Source organism: Balearica regulorum, chromosome 5, assembly GCF_011004875.1.
Source record: "Balearica regulorum gibbericeps isolate bBalReg1 chromosome 5, bBalReg1.pri, whole genome shotgun sequence".
Lineage (NCBI taxonomy): Eukaryota > Metazoa > Chordata > Aves > Gruiformes > Gruidae > Balearica > Balearica regulorum.
The window spans coordinates 45606082-45621284 of record NC_046188.1 but is presented as its reverse complement, the minus strand read 5'-3'; positions in this window follow the sequence as shown (position 1 = coordinate 45621284).

Below are 15203 nucleotides of genomic sequence, written 5' to 3'. Positions count from 1 at the left end.
TTCAGTTCTCTGGGAAAGCTGAGGAGCTTCTCCTCCTGGGCCCCCACCTGTAAAATCAGTCGGCAGCAACGTTCCTGGGAGTAATGCAATGAAACTGAGCTGGGGGAAATTTCTGGATGGTGAGGTCTTGTAAAGGGCTACAGGCAGAAGCCCAAGGAGCAGTGCAGCTCAGTAACCGATACCCGTGAGCAGATGTCCAGCCGTGCCTGCTGAGGGTTTGCGGTACCCCTTTGGGGATGGAGGTGGCTGAGCAGGCTGGTCAGGGACAGATGGGTGACAATGTAGCATTATTAAAAGTGGGAGAGAGGGTAGCATGGCACTGACCAAAAATAAATGTCCTGCCAAGGCTGGGGTCACATGCCCATTATTTAGGTCATTGTAAAACTAGATTAGATAAGAGGTTGAAGAAGACATGGCCTGGATCAGTCCTTTTCCCAAGGGAAACCTTGAGATAGGATTCAATAGCTTTTTCCCCCAGTTCTAATTTCCATTAAGTGGAAGGCTTTGTGCCTGCCAAAACCAGAAGGCAAGGGTTCTTTGAAATGCTTGGCTAAACGCTCCTCTTGCTTGCACGAGGAGGAGCATGGATTTAATTCCACAGCAACCCCTGGAGCTCACCCAGGGCCTCTGGTGTTCGAGGCAGGAGCCTGCCTGATGTGCCCGCCGTGTCCTCTGCTCCAGCCTTCATGCAGATGCTGCCCGTGTCTGTTCAATGCACTGAGCAGCTGCCCCGTCACCTTAGGAAATTCAGTCCCTGTCTCTGTTGGGCTGCGGTGCAATGTGGCTTTCTTGGGATTTTATTCTTTCTAAACTAACTAGCTGCTGGCCACTGAAACAGGAGTTTTAGAGTCACTAAATTGCAGCTGCTTGGCATAGCGTGTCCAGACAAGCGAGGAAAAAAGGAAAGGGAGCAAGAGATTTGTGCGCACAGAGTCCAGGTCAACAGTGGTTTATTAAGTCCCATTAACCATATGGTCACGATTATAATAAAAGTCTGAGTTATGGCCAGTGACATGTGTAAACCACCCCCCCTCCTCAAAACCCGATATATATATGATGGGTGTAGATTCAATGTGAACACAGACCCATATCACAGGGGTTTTTAACCCTTTCTGATCCCCAGGGGAAAGGAAGAAAGACATGAATGCAACCTGGCTATGTCTGATAACTCTCCAGCTCAGCAAAGCCTCTCAAAAGACACAGCCTCTCCTGCTACTGCTCTCCTTTCCTTCAAGTGTTCACTGCAACTGCTCCGGTTGGGAGACCACTCTTACACCATTGGACCCCAGCAATTGGGATACTTTTCCACGTACCAGCAGCGGGCCCAGCTCCTGCTCCTTCTCTGTCCGCCTTGTGAAGAACCTGCATGGCTCCCGCGAGCTCCCCCCAAGCTGGGTGGGTGTAATTCAGAGCAGAATTTGGCCCTGCATATTTCTGAGCAGTTTTGTAATGGGCTATCTCTGGACTGAAACACCTGCAGGCTGACCCTTATGGGTGAGAAAATATTCTTGACGCTGTGAAGACATCACATTTGTTCTCTAGTACCACCCATAGAAAGTGCTCAGAGTACTCTGCTGGCACGTAAACAATTTGACGCGTGAGATGCAAAGGCTTTTCAGCTATTTCATGGGTCAAAGAGCCGACGCAAAAAGAGGCACTGGCTAACGTGAGTGATTACATTGGTGATAGAGCTAGAAAGAAAATTCAGAGAGCATGAATAGGAAGAAGCAGCAAAGCTTTCTGAGGTATTTTCCTGGACAGGCCAGAGAAGGCAACAAACAGTGAAAAGGAATATGTAATTTTAAAAAATTTTTCCATTTTAATCCTTGCGGGAGATATTAACCCCTGGAAGGAAATTTAAATGTGTGAATTTTTGCTTTGAAGTTCCTTTGAAACACAAAGACTGAACTGGCTGTGAAGGGCAGTGACTCCTCCCGGGCTGCCTCCTTCACTGCCCAACTCCTCCGGCTCCCGCAGCTGCCGGCGAGGCAGCCGGAGGAGCTACATGAAGGCCAGGAGTCCCGTGCAGAGCCCGCAGCCAGCCCAGCGCAGGTCCCTCCGGCTCCTGCTGCCTTGTGGCTGCCTCTCCTGGGCTGCAAGCGAGCCCTCCGGAGAGGCGGTGGTACTGGCAGCCCTGCCGTGTTGACTCTGGCTGTTTGCCTCGAGGTCTCTGAGTCTGTGAGATAACTGCAATGCAATTCACACTCTGTCCTGTCTTTCCAAGTGATTAATTTGCTGGAGATGATTTCTTCTCTCAGTGCTCCTTCCTCAGCCCATGTGTTAGTGTCTCCTCCTCCTGTGTGAACACACACTAGGCAGATCTCCAGCTCTTGTAAACTGGGGCATGTCTGGTGACACCTTGCCCCAGTAGAGGTTTTGGCCAGTTGGTCTTTGACCATAAACAATGATATTATAAAAGATATTTCCATTTCCTGGCTCTGAGGAGAATCAAAATCCAGCTTTTCATAGCTTGGATACCTCACCACTAAGGCATGGAAAGACTCCCCCCTCCTTGTTGCTGTTACAGGGTTGACCTGAAAAGCAGCAGAATTTGTGCCCTGCTCTACGCTAGGAGCGAGGGTGGTGGCAGAGAGCAGATGGGCGCAGCGAGGCACGGGCCGGCACGGCAGGCAGGGGAGCAGCAGCTGGGGTGACTGTTGAGGAAGATCTGGAATTTGGGAAAGATTATATCTGCATGCAACAGTGGTCAACATACAAAGCCTGTTGGGGATGATACCTGGGCCTGTTCTCCTCTCGGGCATCTCAGCAGCCTGCAAAGCAAATGCCATGGCCGAGCAATTCCAAATGCTCCTTCATCATGCCTAAACCACGTACCCGTCCATACTCTCTCCCAACGCGGCTGCATGGCCGGCCTCAGCCAGAAGTCATGCAAAACTCAGCTGCTAGCACTTACCCGAGCACTCCCTTCTGACACACACCCCCATCCATCCCCTCCCTTCAGTAGCTTCCTAAATCTCCGTCCTGAGGAGTGATTTGCCTCAGGGACTCCAGTTCTGCTGGAGGAAAGGCCCTGGTCAGGAGCTCAACTCGCCTTTCCATCACTGGTAGCTGGAGAGTTTCAGACAGCAAAGCCTAGGACATAAATAAAAATTTGGTCGAGACAGCATTGGAAAGTGCTGGACGTGCAAAGAAATGACCTAAAAGGTAAAAGTCAAAGATAAATAAGAACAGTCCGTGTAAACTGTGTGCTCATCTTAACAATAAACAGAGCGGCTGCCGCAGAGAAACTTGAAAGGCCTCCACTCTGCAAAGATGAATGGTTTGCTGAGCCTGCTCCGGGCTCCGTTCGAGGGGCTTCGGCATGAGTAATTGGGTGTGAGAAGCGCTTGCTCACCAGGGCCGGAGCAGGCGAGCTCCAAGGAGGGGGAACGTGTAATGATCGCTGGGGTTATTTATTGTTTCGTTTGCTCATTAGCTTGGCATCACCTTAAGTCTCCAGCCGCAGCATGTGACGGCTTTGAACTGGCGCCCCGGGTGTCGCGGACGCTGTGACATGCAGTTTTGATGTGTGCCCCACAGCTCCCGTAGGATTTCCGCTCTCCGCTCCGCTCAGCCCAGCCGTCCAGCTGGGGATAAATCACCCTCCCCTCCCCAGAACAGCTCAGGGGTTTATTGGTATTATCTATCATTGTAGAGTCCTCATCTGGATGCGTGCAAGCTTACTGTCTCTCAACAGTGAGAGCAGGATTTCAGTGTGCTGGGAGAGCTAAAACATGGGGAACTAAAAACTCATGGGTTTCCCCAGGCTTGCTATTCATCACAGGCAGCGTGCGAAACTGGAGACAGGCCGTGGGATACAGCATGGCTGGCTCTTGCTGAAGGCTCTTGCCTGCAGAGGGGCAAGCTCTGCAGCCAGCCTGTGCATCACTCCCCACGGGGGGGAGCGCAGTGGGGCCAGACCTGCTCTCTGCGGCTCTTGGCTGGAGGCCAGCTGAACTTGCCCTGCATTTATCTCCTCGGCAAGGGGAAGTCTTCCTTGCTAGCACTGCCTGGCCTTAGTGGTGCTGGGGAAGACGCAAATTTAGAAGACAAGCCCAAGGAGAAAAGCGGAACTTACAGAGAAACTATAAGTCCAGGGATACCAGCACCGGTCCAAAACAACTGCACAAATGCCAGTCAGCTGCTTGCAGCCTGTAACAGGAGACTTTTTCCAACATGTTATGGACTTCAGCAGGCCATCTGCATAAAGGGACACTGTCAGTATCAACGTCTTGTGCCATTAGCCACCTTCATTCTTTTAGTTTAGCACCAATAGTTCCCTAACCTAGAGAAAGCCTGAGTTGCAAGTGACAGACAGAGACCACAGTCTTCCTTAAGCCACCCTGATGTCATTCATGATCATGACAACGTGTCATGCGACTGCCATGATAAAATACATGCTCAGCAAAATGACATTGGCAGGAAGATGCCAAGAAAACACCTCTGTGACTTGAGAAAGGTAAATAAGATTGCAAACTGCATTGCAGTAGCATTTACACTGTCCTTGTTGTTCTCCTAGTAGACCTGGTCTGCTTGACTTTCCCTCACTTTTTATTAAGTAGGGTTTGACCATGTTCTGTGTTAATGGCTTGCTAGAGCATACTGCTTAGGGTGAGCATTAGGAAAGTACCTACCAGCAGAAGTGGGCACATCATCAAACTTGTGAGTAGACAGATCCATTGCCCAACTTCCTCTATCCTAGCAATGAGTATAAAATAATGGAATGAGAACTCAGTGGTAAAAGACACATGGCAACTCCTCTCTTCCTCCTTTCGTAAAAACCAGCTAGTTAGCAAAAGCCAATGCGAACAACTAAACATTTCGACACGCAGTAAAAGGCAGCAGGCTTTGAGTTCTGCTGGGAGGAACCTCGAAAGTCCTCTGCTGAGAAATTCATGCGCTTGGACATGGAAAACTGGAGACCAGAGGCAAGAGCCTTTTAGAAGCTCCTAGTTGTTGCGAGACAGCTCATGTCCTTAGCTTGTATCCAACATGAGATCTACCACAGAGAACAGCAATAAGCACTTGGCTTGGCCATAAGGGCAAACACAATGTCAGTGATGCGTCCAGGGTGATGGATATGAGGGGCATTAGAAGGCAAAAAGGTGTTTTTAAAGCTGTGGACTCACTCGCAAATATCAGGTGGATTTTCTGTGAGTGCCCACCCAGAAGGCATCACCTCAGCTTCTCTGGAGACAGCCAGAATTACAATGCTCCCAGACGTTGTTCTGAGCATCCGCCCTGGCACAACCATCCTGCAAATGCCTCTGTAGTCACTCCAGCAGTTTCTAAGCTCTAAATAATGCTAACACTTAGACTTTTCCTCTGACCTCTTCCTGACTACCTTCTCACCTTCCCATCCCAGCTCCACGCAACATGAGCAGCAGATCTCCCTACTGAGGGCTGTTTTCCCATTTTTTCCTGTGATGCTCTGTTCTGTCATACACCCCACATATGTGCCAGATTTCGCCCCCTGGGGATACAGGCAGGGGGGCAGCTGCTGTATTAACGTACTTCATCCCTGGCCCCAAAACTGATGTGCTCTGAGTTACAGTCCTAGTTCTCTGCCACCCCTCCTGCACCAGGAGAGAGGATTGCAGGGATGGGCAAAGCCAGGTTTTGCAAAGGTGGCTCCATTCCCTTCTCGTTAGTTGCGAACACATATGGTGGGTCTGTGTCTGGACTTCCTCTGCTGCTCCACCTGGAGCCATCCAGGCGAGTGCAGATGCAGTGCCCAGGTAACCAGACCCCAGAGGGGGGATGAAAAGGCCCTGGAAGACTGCGGTAACAGAGCACTCCAGCCGAAAAACCCAAGTGCACCTCTCTGATGCTGGATGACAGACACATTAAAGGCATCTATTTCAACTCCTTGGAGCCAGATGCCTCCTCTTTCCTCCGCTGGGCAGAGAGCCGGCTCAGCATGGAGTTTTCTCTCCCATTTCCTAGGGATGTCAGTCAAAGCCAGGCTCTTGGAAGTTCAAGCGTGGCCAAAAGGAAGCAGATTTCAAAACACACCCCTCCCTCCATTCCCCCCTTCCTAGGCCTTTTGTTTCCAGCTCCCCCTCCTCCCATCAAAGAAAGAAACAAGAAAAGATTCTGGAGTCACCAAGCCATGATCTATCATTCTTTCAGGGGAGTTTCTTCTAATATTAATCAACACAAGCCTCTCTCCCCGCCTCCCCTGCCCCAAGGGAGCAGCAGGCTTGGAAAGCTCAAGCGGGTTTCGGATGAGACTTACGGCAAAATTCCTTAGCTCTCAGTTGGAGTGAAATGGTGTTGGGGCAGTTGCCAGGCTTTCTGAGATTCTTGGAAGATAAATGAGATTCACTGCCTTTTGCCTAGCGCTGTGAAGGCACAGGACACCCAGAAACTCTGCTGTTGTTTACAAAGCAACTGGCTTCTTCGTCCTGAAAATTAGGCCCAGAGTTCCCACTTCACTGCCATCAACCCCAGCAAAGGTGAGGCTCCAGCCGGGAGCTGATGACACCGTCTGTATTTTGCTTTTTGACCCTGGACCTGATTGCAGAAGCATACAGCTTATCCTAAATATATCAGCTGCTGACAGACCTCCAGGGGTGGTCTCCCAGTGACACAGAGTGAGAGTACAATTTCTCAGGCCACTTTTTCTCCTTTGGGTCCTGCCCCTCGGTCTCTCAGGGCGTACCAGCAAAGTGGAACAGGAGTGGGATCTTCTCTCACTGTGCCCGGTGGTGACAGCTTTGCAATGGGACATGAAGCAAGTTTGGGCTGTTTGGAGGGTGCAGAGGGACTGAAGTGAGGCGGAGATGTCACCTCATCCGGCAATCTCTCCTCCTGGTACAGCATGAATGCCTCTGGTGTTAAGCTCTGCAGATGTGCCAAAGAATGTCCTCAGTGGCTGCCAAGTGGGACACTCCCGTCCACACAGTTCAAGAGGCTGGCTGGCCTCCCCTCAGGCCAGGGCTTGTGTCCCTAGATGGCAAGAGGCACATAAGGAGCTTCCAGCTCCTACTTACCAGGAGGTAAAGCAGGTGCCCAGTCAGTGTTTAATCTCCTGGGGAAGAAAGAAGGACACTTTCAGGTTTACAAGTAGTCTTAGAAGAGGCTCCTCTTCCCTCCTTTGTATCTAGCTCCCATGCCACACTCTTGGCTGGGGATTAATTCATTTTCTGCTATGCCCATCATTTCTGATTTGGCTGTTTTGCAGAATGTCATTTGCAAAACCTTGCACCCCTGCTGCTGATATAAATTTGCCACTAGATTTACCCCAGTCCATTAAAACCACAGTGAAGGCACTCTGATCTCTCAGGAATCATTGCAGGCTCTGCTGACTTCATGGGTCTTGCCGTGATTTCTGCCCTCAACATCCCTTTGACTTTTCCTTTCTTTTGTTGTTCAGTTAGTTTAAGCATCAACAGCCATCAACAGCCACTAAGCAACTGTCCTACTATTCTTCCTGATAGCCTTAAAAGCACAACAGACTAGAGGGAGAACAAAAGGGACCCTGCATGAGAACCTGGGTGCTGAAGCATAAGCAGACCACACCACCCCTGAAACACCTCCAGAGAGTCAAAACAAGCCACGGCAGAGCAGGTGTCCAAAGAATTTGCTGAAAAAATAGTGTGACTTCCTGACCACTTTGGCTAAAGACAGCTAATTAATCTGACAGATAAAGATGGTGACTTGAACCCTCTCCTCTACCAAGAGTAGGGAGTCCTCTAAACCATATCCATGTTTGTGCTCAAACAAACTTGCAGAAGTCTCCTTCTGATGGCAGATGATCTTGTAACAATTGCTTTCATACACATTACCAACAATAAATGTGTCCTCTCCGGGTCCTGATCTCCAGAACACTCTCGCTATGTTTTATTCACTTTTTATCTCAGTCTAAAGGGAGATGATTTCACACTCTTTGAATTCTGATTTTTGCTCTTGTTGTTTTATTATTTAACTCTGCAAGCTGTTCTTTTTTTTTTCTTTTTCTTTTTTCTTTTTCTTTTTCTTTCTTTTTCTTTTTCTTTTTCTTTTTCTTTTTCTTTTTCTTTTTCTTTTTCTTTTTCTTTTTCTTTTTCTTTTTCTTTTTCTTTTTCTTTTTCTTTTTCTTTTTCTTTTTCTTTTTCTTTTTCTTTTTCTTTTTTTTTTTCCCAAATATCAGACTAAAGACCCATAAATATGGATATGATGTTGAGGACCAGGTTGGAATTATATTTGGCCCCTTCTTCTTACTGAGATCAGGACTGCCAAGGAAAAAAGCATAACACTTAATGTACTTTTTGAATTCTTTTTCAACTCAGCATCAAGATCTGTTGTCTCTGGGTCAGACCTCAGCCACCGGCTTTACCCCCACGGGACAGCCTGGGTAGCCAGCACCGAGTAAGGGGCCAGGGCAGCACATCCCTCCCCAGAGCTGACCTGCTCCAATACCCCCCCGACCTGAACCACCAGCACAAAGCGATGTGCATTGGTGTAAGTGAGGAGCACTCGCTGCTGCTTTGCCAGAGAAAACCTCACTATATTCACTATATACAGTGAATAAACTACTATTTATTGTTTGCTTCATTGTCTCTTTCATGGCTCAGGGCTAAGCACTGATACAGAATTAAAAATACAGTCCCTGGCTTGAGGATCTTACAGTCTGGCTGCACTAGACCTAAATGCCTTTCAAGTTAAGGTCCAACCCTGATCTAAATTTCTGTGAAGACTCTTCTGTTGAGGCTCATCTCAGAAGATTTTTGGATGGATGTTTTAAAGACTGTCCAATAACTTTGGAGGAAAGTGCTGAAATTGTATTGATTTTGGTGAAAATTCCCACAGAAAAATACTTCATATTGGAATTTTTTCCAGCTATAGAAATTGTGATGGAGTTTCAAAAATACTATCTTGATTTGTTTTGTTTTATCTTATTTCATTTCATCTAACTTATTTGTATGTTCTCCTTGTTTCCACTGTTTCATTGCACACCACCATAAGCACATCCTAGAGACACACTTGGAACTAGCAAAAAAAGGATAGAAAATATAACGTAGAAAGGAAGAATGTCAAAATGGTATTTTGAAATTTTACACATTTCCAAAACTGGAAGCAGTATTTTTCATGAAACAAAAGCATTTTTAAATGTCTGAAATTATCTTAAAATTCTGCTTCACTCAAAATTATAAACATATTAGTTTTCATTTTTAGACAGAAATGAAACCCATCAGTGATGACATTTCCTGTACGAGCAGCATGCGGAGGCCAAAGCAGCCCTCGGTCTGTATCTTTAAGAAGGAAGGATGACAAGAGGCTGGCATGCTGTGGCTGTTAGCATTTCCAAGATGCTTTGTATTATGGCAGGACAGAAGAGTTGACAGTCTCTTCTCAGTTCTGTGGTTAGCTGGCTACAGGCATGCAGTCATTACTTTATATTAATGTGAGATGTGAACATTGTTTTGCTGGTTATAATTATTCTCCAAGTGGTACAACCTTAAAAATTACAGCTTTGGAGAATCTCTTTCTCTGTAGTTCTTCCTGGGAGTCCCTGCCTGGGCTGGTTCCCAATAATGAGATTTTCTAAGGGGGCTGGGAACGTATTGATTGATTTATTTGCTTTTGGATGCTAATTAACTTTGATGTTGTGCAGCCACGCTCCTGGCTGCCATACTGCATGCAGGGGAACAGCGGGGTTGGGCCTCCGCTTAGGAGAAAGACCACAGCGGGGGTCAGATGGGAGTGAGTGTTGCTGCCTTGTGTTGCATTTTGTTCTTAAGCCAGAAAGAGAAACCTTTCTGAAGAGCCCTTCTTTTCACAAGACACCCCAAAGCATAGAAGTGGGGACGTCCCCGTACCCCAGGCATTTCTAAGATGGCCAAGGCGGATGGAGACGCCCCGCTGTGGGGTTGCCCTCTAGCAAACCGGGAGCGGGAACTGCTCATGCCCCCACAGGCAGCCATACCTTCTGGCAAAGGTTGTCTTGCAGCCACCAGAGCCTCTGGCTTCCACCCGACCAGAACAAAAGCAAAGCAAAGCAATCTGAAACAATTGCTTAAGCAGTGATGAAAGGGATCAGCCTCCCTTTATCTCCACAAAAGACACTGTGTCATCAGTCTTAGCACCATATTTCAGCACTATCCTCTCTACTGAGCCTGCCAGCGAGGGGCTGTGTGGCTGTACAAGCAGATGTGGTTATGGGTTCAGCGCTATTGAGTCTAAGGCTTGGAGGAAAACTGAGCCACTCCTCTCACACAGGGAAGAGCCGTCAGCAGTGATGACCTCCAGTAATGCTCAGCTCTCAACAGAATCTTAACCAAAGCCTTCCCCTCTGTCACCAGAGCCCCATAGCACACATTGAAACGAGGTGCTGGAAACTCTAGAAGCACACCCAAGCCCCCCTAGGCTTTGGGTTCATGTTGCTATGGCACACCTATCCTCAGGCCAGCAGAGGGAACTTAGGAAGGAATGTAGGTGGCTAATGCCATGCACTGACATTCCCTCCTCAGCCCAATGGACTGGTAGCTATTTGGAAACATACCAAAAATGGCTCACCTTCAGCTGGGGTCCAGAGTGTGCTTCAAGGTCCAGGTGAGGCTGCAGTGTCAAAGCTGTTTGAATGCTGAAAGTGCAAACCCATAGTTTTCTTCTTTACTAGCTCCCTCTTCACTCTCTTTTTGTTTTGTCTTAGTGCACAGCAGGGAAAACTGAAATAGGAATGGAGGGATGTACTTATTTTTTCCGGTAATGGAGAAGAGACATGGCCTGTTTTGCAGAGGAAACAACCCTGTGCTTACAGAATATAATTTTAAGAGCTCTAGTGTTAATGTTTACATGATGCTGCATCTACTAGAGCAACACATGTGATACCCACATTTATGGTAGCAGCCTCCTCAGCCATCATTTTGCCACACACATCATAAGTCAGCAAGACCTCCTGCACGCTGCTCTTGGAGCTCTGGCTTTGTGCCTCTCCTCCAACCAGTTCGTACCATACTGAGTATTTAGCGGCTTGCCACAGTGCAGAGCCAAGCCATAAATCCCTTATGGGGAGCCATGCTATGAATGTCCACTTGGACCTCTACGCTGCCAGGATGAAGCAGGCTGTACCCTGAGGCCATGGGAAAGTGGTCCTTTCCCCGCTCCTGGTCATGGAGTCACCCTTAGAGCAGAAAGGGTCGGGTGCCTAGTGCTGCTGCTTAGAAATAACTCAATATGTCTTGAGCATGGTGGTGTGTTCAACCACAGGACACAACATGCTGCCTTTCCTTTCAGTTGTGCCCAAAACTCTGGGTAAGTGGCCTCAGTTACTAATAGGTGACATAAGGGTTTGAGATCTGGACACAGCTTGGTAACTGCTTTTTGAGCTCATGTCTAAAAAGCCACAGTGAAGACAGCCCCAGTTAACCTGGACAATTTACTCCTGAGCAGGATGCAGAGAGCTTCACTGAACTTCATGTGAGAAAACAGCAACTCTGCCCCGCTAGGATGGATCCAGCATAGACAGATGGCCCAACAGAACAAAGTCAAACAGTTTTCACGTTGCAGAGAGAGGTGGAAGGATGAGAAGGGGCAAGAAAAGCAGTGGAGACATCTGTTCCTGTACATGGCAAGGAAGCAGCAGAGACCTGCTCATCAGCAGGGTGGATGCAAGTATCCCTCTAGGAGTAGGCAAGTAATACAGTGTAATCGTTCATTCATAGTAAACTGAACTTTGGGGTCCTGCTTCCTCTCTTTCTAATCCAGGCCCTGGTCCCCCAGGACTATGCGGGTATCTAACTCCTCTTTAGACACATACTTCCCATTAATATTAATGAAAGGTTCCTAAATAGGAGGCAGATGCCTAGATCCTTTAGAGAACCTGGGATCCTAGCAGTCACTGATTTCTGTCAATTAAGTCTTTTTTTTTTTTTTTTTTTTTTTTTCTGCTGGTGGAAGTGAAAACAGAATTTAGCTCATTGTTCTCAGAGCTCTCAGTAGGTATATGTGCCGCTATGCATTCAAAGAATAGTTACCTCCAAATACTGGTATGGGTAAATTTTATTCTCAGCAGCAGCAACAAACCTGATTGCTTTCTACAAATGAAATTTCTTTAGAAATCTCTGACTTACAATTTAATCACCCATTTTCGAGCACTCAGTTGGCATCTTTTCTTTTACTTAATTCTTTTTCTTCTTCCTAGCAGTTTCTATCTTGAGATGGCAGGTTGGAAAAGTCTAGCTATCAGCAGATCCATTTGTCCTTTCTTCACCAGCTGCTCTGGCCAGCTGCACATCCTTTCCCCTTTCCTTTGTAGTTCCTGTTACATCTTTGGCATTTGCCATTTCCCAGCTCTTTGTGATGTTGGACTCCTTGATTCCTGGTGCATTTTAGCACCTTGAAACCCTTTCAGTATATTCCTTTCCTTGGGTCTTTCTGAAACCTGTTTAATCTGCTAACTGTACTTCCCATCGCTGACAGTAATAGCCAAACTTTGATTTCGATTTCATGCGGGCCAAGGTTTTCTGTGTTATACCAATCAGGACACAGCAATACGCTGTACGTTCAGTGGCACCTGGATGGTTGATGCATGGCCAAAGTGTCTTAGTGTGGTTTGTGGTAACATGTAAAGGCCCATAGTTTGCATAAAGCCCAGTTTCCCATGCTTGGGCTCTGGGAACACTAGGCTGGCACTCAAAACTGTGGTCTTGGCATTTCATATTGTGCTGAATGTGAAAAAGTAGCCAGAACTGAAGTCCTGAATACGAGTAGCTTTTAATTGCTCCATGTTCAGAGGAAAGCGGCTCCTGGAAGCCAAACAGCTGCTGCATCGCCCACACGCTTCCCTTGCCCAAATCTTGCAAGTGACCAAAACTCTCCACTTCCAGAGATTTTCTGAATCTCTGCTGGCTCTTTTGGGCTTTCCTGTCTAGCTTTCTGTTGACTGACAGCAGAACCTAAAACCATAAAGGTTATCAATTTCCAAGTCCCTCTCTACTCTGGCAGACCCATAAGCTCTCTGAAAGAAAACAAACAAGCCAGCAGAGCAGCAGTCATTTTTGTTCCTCCAAGGAGGACCAGGGAAACCAGCAGCCTTTTGTCCTCCTAAGCTTTCTAGAGCACCTCAGAGAAGCAAAAGACATTTACTCACAACAAAGTGCTTTCCCTTTCTGTGTGTATCTCTAATCCCACCCAATGGCTGGGTGAGGCATGTGGGATGGGTGAATCCATACCTTATGGTATCTGTGGTAGAGTGCCAAAACTGCCTTTGTGCCCAAGACCCGCACATTGACTCCCACAGAAATGCAGTTTTCCAGCAATGTGACACAAGTGTTCAAAATCAAGGCTCAAGCATCATGCATCCAATCTCCAACACAGACCAAACTATGTGAGAGACTCTGTGAAACAGTGGCAGCTGAGCTGGGCTTACCAGGGCTCTTTTGGCTGCCTCTAGAAATCCAATTATTGGCCCACAGTCTGAGCTGTCTGCGACAGATGACTGGGTGCTATGGGATTGTTCTCCAAGCTCCCAGACAATGAAAGGACTGGTTTTTTCCCAAGCCTCCTCACTGACTGCCACATTTAATGAAGATACATATTGGGACAGTCAGCACCTTAGGTGGTGAGACCATCAGTTGTCTTCTGCAATGAAAGAGGCTCTGTTTTCACCCCTCTAGTTACTGCAGCTTATTGAGAGAGACTGCAAGAGATGAATTATCCCAGCTGAAAAGTCTGGGCCTGTTAAATCTCGTAGGGTGGCTAGCTGGGCAGCACTATTGCAACATGAAGATGACTCAACCACATAGCATCTTTGTTGGCATCCCATTAGCTGCTGCGGAGGACGATTATTTCTTTATTGCTAAACAGAGTCTGTCAGTGGCTTGGGGCACTTCTGTGAAAAATGTAACAGAGGCGGAATAATAATTCAAAACATGCCAGACCAGAAAGCCATGGCTCATCGTATCAGACTCCTTCTGCCTGAAAATCAACCAGTCTAGATTCTTCAGGGTGGGTGAACCAATGCCACAGATGCTTGTGCACTGCACCACAAGCAGTGCATCCTTCCAGGAAAGCATGATCCCCTTCTCATATAAATGGCCTTACAAATACAGAAGCAGAAGGGAGCACAGAAATTCTTCGAGTTGAAGCTACATCAGCAGAACTGACTCAGAAAAGAAATTTGCTTTTCAAAGTTTTCCATGAGGCGTCAGCTGCTCTTGGACGCAGGCAGCCTCCCAGTTACTTTCCCACTGTGGGAACCGAACCCTTTTAAAACTGTTTTGACTGTAACCAAGGAATTAGAGAGATGGATGAAGCCAGCCGAAAGTGTGACAATCTCCTAAAGGCGCACAGATGGTGAGCAGACCCTGGAAACTGATTCACTTTGAGTGATCACTTTCCTGAAGCACATTTTGGACAGTTTTCAACCTCTCTGAGGACCTGAGGAAACCCGTAACTTCTCCAAGGCGAAATGAGGGGCAGGACGGGAGGGGGGAAAAAGGATGATTTTTCCTTGAAACACACATTCACACATAGTTATTTATTTATTTGCCCTTTGACATCAAGAGGAGCTCATCTCTCAGAGAACGATCACCCGTGGCTCAGCCCAGATGGAGGTGGGATACAAATTTCATTGCCAGTGCTAACCATGAAAAGATTTTCCCGTTTTACCAGAAACCACAATCTCACATAGTTCCCAGACTGCTCAAGTGATGTATAGCTTGGTAATTGTCCTGAAAGATAAGGGAAAGCCTCCTCTGCGGTTGCATTTGATATTGGCCTGATGTATGGGATCGCTCAGTGCCGACTCGGTGGAGGGTGTCTAGAGACAGTGTGGAGTATGCCTCTCTGTCTTCTCGCTGGGGAAACTCTGCTGGTGGCAAGCAGGATCCTGAGGGTTGCAAATTGCTTTCCCACATCTAACATCCCTTTCATAGCAGCCTTAGTCTGTTTTTGGCATGAGGAGGAGAGTTAAAGAGTTGTTTATAGCTGCTCTGGAGCCTCCTCTGCAGTGCTGCCACCGCTGTGGCATCCCTGCACCAGGGACTGAAAGGAGCTGCTGAGGGCAGCCCAAAAGGGTAGGAGTGAAATGGGGCACGGGGTGGGGGGGAAGTCTTGCAAGTGGAAGGGGGAGAAAAGCTTCTGGAGAGGGAAACCTTCACCCATGGCAAGTGGCAGAAGCTCCTTTTCTTGGGTCAGTGCAAGTGACACTGGACAAACCCTCAACTGATCACCTATTAGAAACACTGTGGCAAATCCTGCTAACCAGATGGAGCCTG